This window comes from Papio anubis, chromosome 8 (genome assembly GCF_008728515.1).
Source record: "Papio anubis isolate 15944 chromosome 8, Panubis1.0, whole genome shotgun sequence".
NCBI classification, from domain to species: Eukaryota; Metazoa; Chordata; class Mammalia; order Primates; family Cercopithecidae; genus Papio; species Papio anubis.
In genome coordinates this window covers 24,890,182-24,904,900 of record NC_044983.1, presented here as the reverse complement: position 1 = coordinate 24,904,900, position 14,719 = coordinate 24,890,182, and the positions used below count along the sequence as shown (strand labels likewise).

Here is a 14,719-nt window from a genome sequence, read left to right as displayed (position 1 = left end):
GAGGATTATGTGAAACATGTGTAGAGTTTAATGACTCTTTTCCTAGGAAAAAGGAAGTGAAACCATTCACACACCTGAGGATGTGTGTGATGTCAAGCAGTAGCCTTGTCAACTCAGGCTGCCATAATGGAATACCTGGGCAGGTATACACCGAGCAGCTTAGGCAGCTGACATTGATTTATCAGAGCTCTAGAGGCTGGAAGTTCGAGATCAGGGTGCCAGCATTGTCAGGCTCTTGGTGAGGGTTCTCCTCCTGGGTCACAGATGGTTGCCTTCTCCCTGCATCCTCACCTGATGAAGAGAGAGAGACAGAGAGCTCTCTGATCCTTTACTCCTTGTATAAGGGCAGTAATCTCATTATGGGGGTTCACCCTCATGACATCATCTAGTCCTAATCACCTCCCAAAGGCCCCACCTCCTAACACCATCACCCTGGTGGTTAGAGTTTCAACATGTGGATTTGGGGAGGACACAGACTTTCAGTCCATATTAGTGGTACTTGCGTGGCACTTAATACGTCTAACTTAAATCCCAGAAGTAGCCAGGAAGATGGAGGTTGCTATGCTCATGTAGAGATAAGGAAACTGAGACCACAAGGGATTAGTGACATCTTGCAGCAGCTGCCTGGCTGCCTTCCCTGGAACAGAGGAAAGGGGCCTGGCTACAGTTAAAAGCCCTGGGATCACACCTGGTCCTGCCCTTCCCTCTGTACTCTGGTGTCCTCATCTGTAGGAGAGGGGCTTGGGTCAAGCCAGTGGCTTTCAGACTTCTCAGCTTCAGAACTCTTTGTGCAAAATAAATCCCACTCAGAAACCCAAGACATAAAATGGATAAAGGCAGCACTGCACTGGTGAAGCAGCCAGGGAACCGTGTGTCCTGAACACTCAGCCCTCCCTTCCTGCTGACAGCGGCTGCTGAGGGGGGATCCGGAGCACAGGTTGCTCTCTGTGCTAACAGTGTCTGATCCCAGACTCATTAAATGGTATCAGAAGAAGTTCGGGAAGAAGTGTGGTTTGCATTTTCAAAGGAGAAGGAGGCAAGGTTGACAAAGGGCGCATGAGCTGTCATTATACTGGAATGCTGGCAGAGCAGCCGTCTTTGCCCAAAAAGGGTTTGAAAAGGGAACATTGCACACTCACTTTTTTAATGTGCTATCCACATTTAGCTTATTGCCAGGGCATTCGTTGCCAGTGAGAAACCTGCTGTCTACTAGTAGACCACGTAGTTTTAGTTCCTCTTAATGCAAAAGGTTTTTGACATTTACCTGGAATTTTCATGTTTGTTTCATGACTTTGCTGTCATTTGGAAATTACTAAAGAACAATCTCAGAAATGGGTTTTTAAAAAGAAACTTTAGGGAGGGTAAAATCCCAGGATAATAAACTATTCCTAAAGAAGTCACATCAGTAGTTCTCAATCAGGGGTGATTTTGACCTCCAGGAGGCACTTGGCAAGGTCTGGAGATGTTTTTCTTTTTGTGTTTTTGTTTTTGTTAGTATTTTTGTTTTGTTTTGTTTCTTTTCTTGAGACGATGTCTCACTCTGTTGCCGAGGCTACAGTGCAATGGCGTGATCTCGGCTCACTGCAACCTCTGCCTCCTGGGTTCAAGCGATTCTCCTGCCTTGGCCTCCCAAGTGGGTGGGATTACAGGCACCTGCCACCATGCCTAGCTAATTTTTTGTATGTTTTTAGTAGAGATCAGGTTTCTCCATGTTGGCCAGTCTGGTCTCGATCTCCTGACCTCAAGTGATCCACCCACCTGGGCCTCCCAAAGTGCTAGGATTACAGGCATGAGCCACTGCGCCTGGCCCAAGACCTCTTTTTGCCACAGTGTCACAATTGGGGTGGGAAATGCTGCTGGCATTGTGTGGGTTAGACCAGGGATGCTGCCGAATGTTCCACAACAACAGGACAGCCCCTACAACAGAGAATTAACCAGCCCAAAATGTCAATAGTGCCAAGATTAACAAACTCTGGTTTATGCTACAGAAATTCCTGAAATTTACCAAAATACATTAGAAACAGCACATTTAAAGCGGACATCAATTATTATTGTTCAGATTTTGTTTACTCTGTTGCCAATATCTTAGCTAGTGATTCAAAACAAAACAAAACACATGAACCAAACAAACCCTGAGGTCTCCAGATGCCTTGAGTTCTCCAGAGGCAATAGTTGTCTACTCAGTATTTTTTTACTGTAATTAAATTCACATAACATAAAATTCACAATTTTAACCATTTTAAATTGTAAAATTCAGTAGCATTTAATACATTGACAGTGTTATCCAACCATCACCACTATCTAGTTCCAAAGCACTTCGTGACCTCAGAATGAAATCTAGGTCCCATTAGCAATCATGCTACATTCCCCACTCCCCAAGTTCCTGGCAGCCATCAAACTGTATGGATGTGCTGATTACTGATACTGCATATGAATAGGATCATATGTGTGACCTTTCGTGTATACCTCTTCATTTTGTGTAATGTTATCAAGCTTCATCCATGTTATGACATGTTTCAGTACTTCATTCCTTTTGTATGACTGAATACTATTTATTTGTATGAATATACTGTGTTTTATTTATCCATTCCTCCATTGAGGGACATTTAAGTTATTTCCGCCTTGTGACCACTGTGAATAGCATTCCTATGAACATTTGTGTACAAGTTTTTATTTGAGTACCTGTTTTCAGTTCTTTCACGTATACCCCCAGGAGTTGAATTGCTCGGTCATATGGAACTTCTACATGTAGCTAATTAAGGAACTGCCAAATTGTTTTTCACAGCAAATTCCCCAGTTTACATAACCATCAGCAATGTTTGAGGGTTCTAGTATCTCTACATCCTCACCATTACTTGTCATTTTTTGAAATGATGTCCATCCAAGTGGGTGTGAAATAGTATCTCTAGTGATGTTGCTTTGCATTTCCCTAATGACTAATAATGCTGAGCGTCTTTTCATGTGCATGTTTGGCCATTCATATAACTTCTTTTTTTTTTTTTTTTTTTGAGACGGAGTCTCGCTCTGTCGCCCAGGCTAGAGTGCAGTGGCCGGATCTCAGCTCACTGCAAGCTCCGCCTCCTGGGTTCACGCCATTCTCCGGCCTCAGCCTCCCGAGTAGCTGGGACTACAGGCGCCCGCCACCTCGCCCGGCTACTTTTTTGTATTTCTTAGTAGAGACGGGGTTTCACCGTGTTAGCCAGGATGGTCTTGATCTCCTGACCTCGTGATCCACCCGTCTCGGCCTCCCAAAGTGCTGGGATTACAGGCTTGAGCCACCGCGCCCGGCCCATATAACTTCTCTGGAGTTATATCTATTCACATCCTTTGCCCATTTTTTAATTGGGTTATTTGTCTCTTTGCTGTTGAGTTATTTATCTATTCTGGATGCCAGACCCTGGTGAGATATTTGATTTGCAATTATTTTCATTCGTGGGTTGCCCTTTCACATTCTTGATAGTATCCTTTGGTGCACAGCTGTCTTTAATTTTTATGACATCCAATTTATCTACTTTTTCTTTTGTTGCCTGTGCTCTTGGTGTCATGTCTAAGGAATCGTTGTCTAATTCAAGCTTGTCCAACCCACGGCCAGGACTGCTTTGAATGCAGCCCAACAAAAATTCATAAACTTTCTTAAAACATTATGATTTTTTCCAATTTTTTTAGCTCATCAGGTATTGCTAGTTTTAGTGTATTTTATATGTGTCCCAAGACAACTCTTCTTCTTCCACTGTGGTCCAGGGAAGCCAAAAGATTGGACATCCCTGACAAAGTTACAAAAATTTATTCTTAGGTTTTCTCCTAAGAGTTATAGTTTCTCCTAAGAGTTATAGTTACACTTAGGTCCTTGATCCATTTTAAGTTAATTTTTATACATGATAGGAGGTAAGCTCTCAATTTCATTCTTTTGCATGTAGAAATCCACTTGTCCAAGCATCATCTGTTGAAGAAACTATTCTTTCTTCCACAGAGTGGTCTTGGCACCCTTGTCAAAATTCAACTGACCACAGATATATGGGTTCATTTCTGGAGTCTAAATTATATTCCATCAAATGGAATTGTATTCCACATTTCATATGTCTTTTATCCTTATGACAGTACCACACTGTTTTGATTACTTTAGCTTTGTAGTAAGTTCTGTAATTACTACCCACTACTTTTTACATTTCTAAAAGTTTAATAGAAATGTTCAAAAAGACTACCTCTTTTTAAAGAAAATGATGTAGAATAATACGGGTACACAATGTCTGTATTCCTAAATTCAGAGGCTCTGAAAATCAAAAGTTCTCCATTAATAATTTGGGGCCAAAGTCTGACCTTATCAGAACTAATTTGTCAGTGAACTCAATCTTAACTCAGGTGAGTCCATTTGTAGATTTTATATTTTACACGTTGTGTTGCAGAAATATTTATGTGTTTGATTGTAGGGTACTGAACCATATCCCACTGGTAGTAGTATACAATATACAACATATGATCCAGATGACCTTTATAAAATCTGAAAAATCCTGATTTCCAAAACACATCTAATACCAAAGGTTTTGGAAAAGAAATGGTGGACCTGTATCACAACACTGGTTATCTCATGATGCTCAAAACTCCCATGATTTTTAAATCTTTGATTAGAAAAACACAAAGGGAAACAAATAATCATAATTTGCTTTATGCACCTAACATTTATGGCACAACACATGTTCACCAATTTATTAAGCACTTTACCACTCTGTCTGTGCAGCCATTGTGGTCCATTTGTGAATTCCTTCAGATGTTTAAACCATGTAAAATATTACACTTTAATCAGTTCCTTTGTTTTAAACTTTGCCCTTCTGGATCATCCTTTGAGATGAAACTGCCCAGCTTTTCCATGAGGCAGTTGCACTGTGATTCTGGTACATCCAATCCTATATTCTTAGCCCATTACTCATTATTCACTTAATTCCACAGTTCTTGTATATGATGATGAGGAGGTATTTTTATCCTCATTTTATCTGACAAAAAAAAATTGTCTAGATAGTTTTAACTGCCTCATAGAGCCATGTTGATCATATGGCAAACAAGGTATTCGCCATGGCCATCAATTCCAAGAGAAAATAAACAATCCTACGCTCTTTACTCCAACCCTGATTAGCTCATGTGGTTTACTGGACAAAGGGAAAAAGTGGACAAATGAGAGGAATTGAAGCTGGAAAGGGCCAGGAGAAATAGAGGGAAGAGCAGAAAACTAGGGGCAAAGGGAGTAAATTATTAACAAGGTGAGTCTAATGTTCACTGAGTTCTCAGATGTTGTCACATCCAGTTCTTATCCTGCACTTGCTGATTAATCAAGACATATTCACAAAGCACTGAGCATCTGCTGCAGGCTCAGTTCTGAGCTAAGTCTTCTGGAGGTCAGGAACAAGAAGAGCCACTTTCTTCAAGTCTAATCTGGGGAAAAGGATAACACACGTGAAACAATAGTCATCAGAACAAGATAACACTCATTATAAATGGTCTAGGAATCCAGAGGGGAGATGTGCCAGGCAGGTCTTAATTAGGGAAGTTTCCACAGAGGAAAGGAGTCTTCAACTGGGTCTTGAAAGGCAGGATTTGAAAAGACAATAGAGGATTTGAAAAGCCAGTAGAAGCTCCAAGATAGGAGTGAACACAGCACATTCGTGAGCTCGTGAGATGATCCTCAAATGGTGTGTGTGTGTTTGTGTGTGTGTGTGTGTGTGTGTGTGTAGAGAGAGAGAGAGAGAGGGAGAGAGGGAGTCATGGAAAACAACATTGATCAGAGTTGGTGGGACAATATTATTCTGGGTGTCTTTTTGAAAACCAGACAAAGGTTTTGGCCAAGAAATCAGAAGAAGTGGGGGAGCCACTGGGGGTCTGAGGCAGGGAAGCAACATTGCAGAGCAGTATTAGAATAAGATCCCATCTGCATGGATGGCAATGTGTGTTGAAGTGACAGAATCAGGCTGGCTGTTTAGGTTTGAATGAGGACCTGCCCAGGGGTGTGGCAGTAAGATACAGAAGGTCGGGGAGAGAACAGAGATATTTCAAGGCAGGTCAATGGGAATCAGAGACTGCATCTGAGGAATCAGAGTGGAATTAATAAAAGAGGCTTTTGAGCTTTGTGTGCAGTAGGGAGTAGTTGTCCACAGACAGAGATGCTGGGATAGGAGTTGGTTCCAGAAAACCTTTAGTATTGACCATATTTTGCCTGAAATGATGGTGTTTAACTTAAACTATCTGGAACTATGCTGTCCAATATGGTAGCCTCTAGCCACATGTAATAAATTAAATTGAAATTGAAATTAGATAAAATTAAAAATTCAGTTTTGCAGTCAGGCTAACTGCATTTCAAGTGCTCCATAGTTTCATATGGCTAATGGCCACTGCATTCGACAGCCCAGGCATAGAACATTTCCATCCCCTCAGAATGTTCTGTTGGACAGGGTTGACCTAGGGATCAGTAGAAATATTGGCATTTGGTGAAGGAGAGCTCTTGAGATGAGAGTCATGGGAATAGAAAATAGCAAAGCTAAGGGAATGGGTCATCTCCTAAGGAGGGCTGCATTTTAGAATATGTTGGCATGCGTAGGCAGAAGAAAAACAAGCAGAAATTGCACGATGTTTTGGAAAAGTGGGAGACTCACCACAGCATAAAATCCTGGCAACAAAAAGAAGAGAGAATTTGAGTGAGAAGAAAGTGGCACCAATGTCAAATGCAGCAGAGAAGTCAAGGACAAAGAAAATGAGAAAAAAAGAAGTAGTATTTAGTAATATGAGGTCATTTGTGACCTATCAAAGCTGATGCAGAGTCGGGAAGAGATGTCACTAAATAGGAATGCCACCAGCTTTCTCTTGTGCTGGGGTAGGAGTTTGGGATCTAGGAACAGTTTCAGCAGAATGTTAGGGATGGGAGGCTTGCCATGGAGACGTGGAAGTGAAAATGGAGGTGAGGAGACGTGGAAGTGAAAATGGAGGTGAGGAACAGAGTCAGGAGCTGAGAGGACAAAGCAAAGGGATGAAAGATTGTGCTGTCACCATCAAGGGCTCCACCAAGACTCCAACACTGTTTTTGTTTTTTTCCAAGAAAAGAAAGATGAGTACAGAAGGGAGAATCTGTGGGTGGTGATTGAGAGGATTCGAATGAAAAGAGTATCTGGGAGAGCCTGATGCCTTCACGGTTGGAATGGAGTAAGAAAGGAGGCGCAAGAGTGGGGTAGGCTTTGGTGGCTCAGGCAGTGGGAGGTAAAGAGAGCTATAGGTGGCCTTGGGACTGTCGTCCTCTGAAACTGGAACAGTTGCTTGAAGCCAACGTGTCAGCCTGATCCGCCTGCTACTCCTCACTTCCCTTCCACTGGATTCTTTTTGTGATTGCTTTCCATCTGGATTTCAGTTTGTGCTTTATGTGCTTTATTTCATTGAATCCCTGGGAACATTTGGGGGCAATTGGGTATTTTGATTCTCATTTCCAACTTGAGGAAACTGTGGTAGAGGGTGGTTAAGTAACTGGCCCAGGATCATGCAGCAAGTAAGTGACGGAGTGGAAATTGAACCTGTTCTTTCTGGTGCCCTTAACATCCTCTGTATTCTTCACCCAGTGCACTCACGCAACCAGCCTATTCCTGCTATCGTGACTGGCTTGCTACAACTCTGATCATGCCCACATAAGGCTGTGTTTGCTCTCTATAGCCATAATTCTCCTGTCGTTACTGAGAGGTGGAAAAATGGTTGAGGGGAAATAACAGAAATAACACCTCCTGGTGTCAACCCAGCCTCCATAGGGGACAAAAATGCTTAGCAACTCTTTCAAAGTATCCAAGACAAAACTTGACCTTTAAGCGGTTTCTCCATTTAGAGTTAAATTTGTCTTTAGCAAATATGGTTTGAATAAATCAAGACTTCCTGTTTTAGCTATTTAACGGGGAAGGTAATATTTCCAATCTGATTTTAAATATTTCTTTTGCCAAATTCCACAGGGCAAGAAAAAAAAAAGAACGCTAAAGTTCAGGATAAAAAAGAAACTTCCCAAGAAGTGCTTTGGTACAAACCACTGCTGTGGTCATCGTAAATGTCTTTTACTTTTACTTTCCAAACCAAAGTCTAGGGTTTCCATGGTAACCGCTTTGACCACAGCTGGTTTGCATCATGTTGTTTGTATAGAAGCCAGTGGAGCAAGGCTCGACTGTGTCACAAAGTTCAGGTGTCAATATGGATCTCCCGGGACAAATACCAGAAAGAAAAATATTGCATGCAACACCCTATCCAACCCAACCGCTACCTTCCCAAACCCTAGCACTCTGCTACTGTGCTGACCAAATGCCCAGGGATTTCCAGTCTCCCATCCTCTCAAAGTCAAACCTCCAGCTGCAACCAACTGTGACTTCTGTATATGCCTAACTGTGTCCACTGGAAGGGAATTAAAGCAGCAGGCTTTTAATTTACAAATGTTGCATCCATTCGAATGTTCTTGGGCAACAGTGTTTCATAAGGGTTACAACATAGATCCCACAACCCCAGCCAAGTAAAAACTTGAGAAATTGCAGATTGCCTTCCTGTGATTCACCCAGGATTCCAGATGGAAATTATTTCCCAAGGTCAGTGCAAAGCTCCGTACAAAGGTGTCTCCTACAGAGAACATGTGGTGTGAGGCTGGGCCAAGGGTCAAGGCTTCCATTCCTGTTTGCTCCTTGACCTTGGCAGAGTTAGCCTGCCTCCGAGAGCTTCTCTCTAGCCATGGGGGAATCACACAAACAGTTTGCGCCTTTCTTCCCCCGACACCCTTCCCACCACCCCACCCCAAGACCTGCTCCTATTTTCTAGGCTTGATGAGGGCACTAAGGAAGAAATATGCCTCCTTCCGCCAAATTACTTCCATTTCTTAAAATAAATCCCAGCTTTTCTCTTCTGGGAAGCCACCCCAGAGTGGACTAAGATCTCAAAATATCTTTTATTTACTTTATTCAAGAAACATTGAGAGTCTACTGGGCGCCAGACAGGAACAGACCCTGACTTCAAGATGGAGACTAGCATGGAATCGAGCCCAACAAAGGACCAAAATCATTGTACAGGTACAGTCAGAGGAGGCTGGTTTTCCAATTTGAAGTTCAGGAAGTCAAAAAAATTATTCAGGCCGGGCGTGGTAGCTCACGCATGTAATCGCAGCACTTTGGGAGGCTGAGGCAGGTGGATCACAAGGTCAGGAGATCAAGATCATCCTGGCTAACATGGTGAAACCCCGTCTCTACTAAAAATACAAAAAAAAAAAATGAGCTGGGCGTGGTGGCAGAAGCCTGTAGTCCCCGCTACTCAGGAGGCTGAGGCAGGAGAATCACTTGAACCCAGGAGGCGGAGGTTGCAGTGAGCCAAGATCGTGCCACTGAACTCCAGCCTGGACACAGAACAAGGCTCCATCTCAAAAAAAAAAAAAAAATTATTCATAGAGAAGTGAAGCACCACTTAACTAGCATCCTCATTATCTTCTATAATTAGTATAATTAGCATGCATAGTCCATCATTATATCATATACTTTAAATACACAAATTTGCATGCAAGTCTGTCTTGAGATCTATTGAAATAACAAAAATCTCGAATGTAAAGACCTGGTTTTCATTATACTGAGTTTAATATCTCACTTGTCCAGGATAGAGCTAGTCACATGGTGAGGGTCAGGTGGCCTTAACTCTGGTTCCAGAGCTGAGGGGACACATTAGAGGACACACAGGTGGTTTACCTGAGGGGGTGGCCCTATGCAGACATTAAGAAGGGAGGCCTTTCCTCTGTGTCCAGGTGAGGAATGGATCAACATCTAAGCCCAAAGCTATAGAATAGGGACTTGCGCACAGTACTTTTCTCTTCTACCACTTCTTTGATAGTAATGGCATCTACATTTTTACCATTTCAAATTTTTGAATGACGCTGGTTCTCCCTTGCTTTGTGCCCGTGAGAAGCTTCCTTCTCTCCAGGCCTCAGTTCTTCATCAGCTGAATGATGGAAGTGGCTTAGGTGATCATCTTTTAAGCTCTAAATTGGATTCCATAGGCCTAACCTGAATCAGTCTTTATCAGCTTGGAATCCTCAGGGCCTAAGCACAGTAGTAAGTCCTGAATAAATATTTGTTCAATTAAATTGAAGAGACTCCAAGTCCAGTCCTACATTATTGGAGAGTGTAGAGATTCCAGTTATTGTCCTCTATTTCATATGAACAGCCGGGTGAAGGGTCTGGATTTTCTACCCATCGCTAAGCCTCGGAAGGTGGCGTCAGTGACTTGGATCTGTAAGCTGCTCCAACTTGGCTTCTTCAGATATAGATTCATACAAAGCCTGGACCTGTGCCTTGCTTTGTTAAATATCTGAATGTAAAAAGGAAAAATACATCAATTGTCCAAAGTACTTAAATGTGGTCTTATAAACTAAAGAAAGTAACCACGCAGGTTTTTGGTGCCTGAAAAAAAAAAAAAGAAAACACGGTGTAGAACATCTGTATCATTAAACGTTGTCCTGGTTTGTACTCAACTACTTGGCTTAACTTTGCACAGTCCTGAGAAATACAAGTCTCGTGATTGGTATAGACAGCCAACTGGAGCAACTGAAGCCAGAAAAACAACAGAATTGTCCTGGTTGTACATTGCACTGCATACAATCACTGAAAGACAATTCTAATTCTGTCTTCTGTATTACTTTGGTAGAGACTAAAGTAATGTATTGAGATAGGAATCAAAGCCAGTAAAAGTGGGAACATTCTGAGCATACATGAGAGGTACTGAGCTTCTACTCATTGAGCCTTCTCCAAACATGTCAGCTCACCCAGGTGAGTGTCAGAATAGCCCTTGCAAAATTGTCTCATAAAGCAAAGATTTTTTCCCTGTGCTATAACACATTCTCCCTGTGGGCACTGGTCAGGCCTCAGGCTATCTAGCCCAACGGGTACTGTAGAATTTTTTTTTTTTTTTATACAGAGTCTCTCTCTGTCACCCAGGCTGGAGTGCAGTGGTGCCATGTCAGCTCACTGCAACTTCCACCTCCCAGGCTCAAGAGATTCTTGTGCCTCAGCCTCCCAAGTAGTTAGGATTGCAAGCATGCACCACCACACCTGGCTAATTTTTGTGTTTTTAATAGAGATGGGGTTTCACCATGTTGACTAGGCTGGTCTCAAACTCCTGGCCCTCCTTAGCCTCCCAAAGTGCTGGGATTACAGGCGTAGGCTGCCATGCCTAGCCTGGCTATTGTAGACTTTAATAGGACTCTTAATTTGACTTTAATGTGACTACTTCTCTTCTTAACTGTGTTTCTTCATAGAGATTTTGCACTGCACCTGGAGATATTTTTATTCCACATAATCAATGTCAGGCAAAAATAAATTTAAAAATCTTTTTTAAACAACCTGAAGAGGTCCAGGCACATGCCTAGTAGAGGAAGGTGAATTCCGTATGCTTTTTATTCTATTGACAAGGACAAATATCTCTCAGCACTTATATACTAGCCATTGTATATCTACCTTTGTTTAGTAATCACAGTTCTATTAGGCACAGTGAGGTGAGGGCCCATTACCCAGTTAGGAAGTGGCAAAGCTGGGATTCAAACCAAAACCCTTGGATTCTGGAACCACGGGCTTTCCATTGTACAATGATGCCTCCTTGGGCTGGTCGTTTGCCCTTCTCTCAGCTCTTTGGAACTGCATTTACTGGCACACAGTCTGAGGGGACCTAAGCACTCCTCTTCACTTGCCACCCAGTCCAAATACCACTGCTGGCCCCTCCTGCAGAGCACAGAGAAGAGCATCTCCTTCTGAACAATGAGCAGAGATTTTGCTTAAAATTTCTCACATTTCTTTGTAGTTTATTTTTGCAAACTTGGTCTATAAGACACTACTTATTTGCTCTTACATGTGTTACCTACTGTTTTAAGAAAGAGCTACCAAAGCAACAATTGGTTTGTGTAGCCTAAATAACTCACTATACTTCTCTTCTTAAAGTGTTTAATGAGAGTTTTTAGTGAATTTTGCTACTGTTTTGTAGAAATATTCATACTAGGTGATGAATTATTTGAAATTTTCTTCCTAATGCAGTGATGCTGTGTAAGAACATCATCTTTGTTCAGTTTGGTGGGTTTTCTCTTCAAGGTGTAGAGAATGGTAGAAGGGACTTTTGCAGGATTAGCATTTACAATGCTATGTCAGTCAGGGCCATGGGATTAGACTCACTGAGTCAGTGATCAGTAGCTCCACTCACTGAGTCGTAAAAGATTCATTAAAGAGTAGAACAAGGTCCAACCTTGATGTCTTTGCTGAGGGTCACACTGAGCTACCAGCTGCATCATGAGCATCTTTAGAAGTCAGCACCTTGGCAAAAGACATGAAGACCAAAATCAAGAACTATAAGACTGCCCCTTTTGACAGATGCTTCCTCAAGCAGACTAGGAACTGCTGGCAGAACTTCCTGGACTTCCACCTCTGTGAGAAGACAACCACTGAAGGGGGTGATGTCTCTATGTGTGAGTGATACCAGTGTGTGTACAAGTTCTTCTGCCCTGCTCCTGGGTTTCAGCCTAGGATGACAGCTGGGCTAAAGGCACATTTCCTGGAAAAATCTGAACTGGCTGCATCTCACTCCTCTTATGTCCTCCATCTTTCTCCCAGGCAAAGGGAAACCTGGGTACATGGTGATTCTCACCCTGGAGCCCTTAATCATAACTTAACTATGAATAAAAATGCATTGGAAAAGCAGGGGGAAAGGAGTGGAAATAACACAAAATAATGAATCAGGGAGGGCATTCCAGGGTGCATACTAGCTTTGTCAGTAACCCCTTTGACCATGTCACTGAATATCTCTGTGAGGAACTGCATTTCCTACCTGACGTAGTTTGAGTATATCCCCACCCAAGTCTCACCTTGAATTGTAGTTCCCATAATCCCCATGTGTCGTGGGAGGGACAAGTGGAAGGTAATTGAATCACAGGAGCAGTTTCTCCCATGCTATTCTCGTAATAGTAAGTTCTCACAAGATCTGATGGTTTTTATAAGGGGCTTCTCCCTTAACTTGGCTCTCATTCTTCTCTCTCCTGCCGTATTGTGAAGAAGGATGTGTTTGCTTCCCCTTTCAGCATAACTGTAAGTTTCCTGAGGCCTCTCCATCTCTGCAGAACTATGAGTCAATTAAATCTCTTTCCTTTATAAATTATCCAGTCTTGGGTACATCCTTCTAGCAGTTTGAGAACAGGCTAATACACTACTTGAGAAATTGGCTTTGTGAAAAGCTGCCCCAATTACCTCGGAACAGTGTTGTTGGAGAGGAAAAAAATTCGCATACTACAAAAAGTTAAGTGTTATAAAAATGTAAGATTTGCTACATAGATCACAAAGCATAAAGAATCGCTAGCTAAAATAGTAGCCAGTCCACCTGTGATGAGTTATATAATAGTGCAGTCAGTTGACAAGGCCCAGGTCACCAAAGAAAATAAATGTTTAAGGACATATACAGCAACATGACAGAGTAACTTGATTTCTATGAAATGTAGTAATAAAAATGGGGGCTTGTATTTGCTTGACATTGGCTTTCTTTTCAATTTCATTATTTATGATTTATTTTTCATACATTTGAAACACATCATGGTGCACAATGGATTTGAGAAAAACTGGCTCTTTACACAGATGATTTGAAAAGCTCTGGCATGTGTGACATCAAAAATCCCAGGAAACAAGTGAAGATTTAAAATAGAAGTCTGCATGTTTTACTTATTCAGGAAAACGTGGAAGTGGAAAAAGTCCAGAGTTCCAACTGGATGGGTCAGTTCTCTGCCAGATGTTGGTGTCTTGTAGACCCAGCCAGAGGACATGCTCTGTCCTTGGAGACGCACTCAGTATTGTCAGAGGAATACAGGTCCAAAGGGAAGAGCTATCTGACCGCAGGGGCTGACGGCTCTTCTGGGCTGGTGGGATCAAGGTGGAGATTGCTGTGCTCTACAAGGCTAAATAACACTCATGAGAATCTATGGTCAACTGAGGAAAGAGAGAATGTTAATTTCCATGTCTGAAAACATCAGAAATGGCTGAATAATCAGCAGATGGCCTGATTTGTATTTTGGTCTTCCTATCTGTAAATGAATGCAACTTAAAAACACATCCAAATATCAAATAGGAAAAGCTCCCCGCTTCCACCCATCTCATTTTAGTTTTTCACCTATAATTATTCTTCCAGGTAAAATTTAGAATTATTTTGTCTAGTTATAAGTAAACTCTTTGTTGGAATGCTGTTAATTTATAAATCAGAATGGATAAAACTGATATCTTCACAACCTAAAGATTTCGATCCCAGAATGTATTACTTCTTTCAAGTCAGTTCATTTTTGTACCTTTCTCTATTGTTTATTGTATACATTGCTTATTAAATGTATCTCTTGGTATTTTATAGTTTTGTTGCTACTGTGAGTAGAATATTTACATTCTACTTACAATTAATGCTGGCATATAAGAAAGCTATAGATTTTAATGTATTTAATATTTACCCAGCTACCTTCCTGCTTTCTTATTATATCCTACTAATAACTTTTTCCAGCTAATAACTTTTGGGTTATCCAGACATACAAAAATTATCAATATTTACTAACTCTGCTCCTCCTTCTCAATACATATAATCACCTTTTCCTTGGCTCATTGCATTAACTGTTATTTCCAGAACAATGCTGAATACATGAAGATATCCTATTGAAATATAACAGGCTTTCTTTTCATAT

The 14,719-nt window shown here is 41.7% G+C and overlaps 1 protein-coding gene across 2 annotated transcripts in view; it reads left to right on the top strand.

The window, feature by feature from the left end:
- The window catches only part of ADRA1A (adrenoceptor alpha 1A), a 112,803-nt gene that overhangs the window by 18,440 nt on the left and 79,644 nt on the right, over window positions 1-14,719 (top strand). The gene's annotated exons all lie outside the window — the stretch shown is intronic.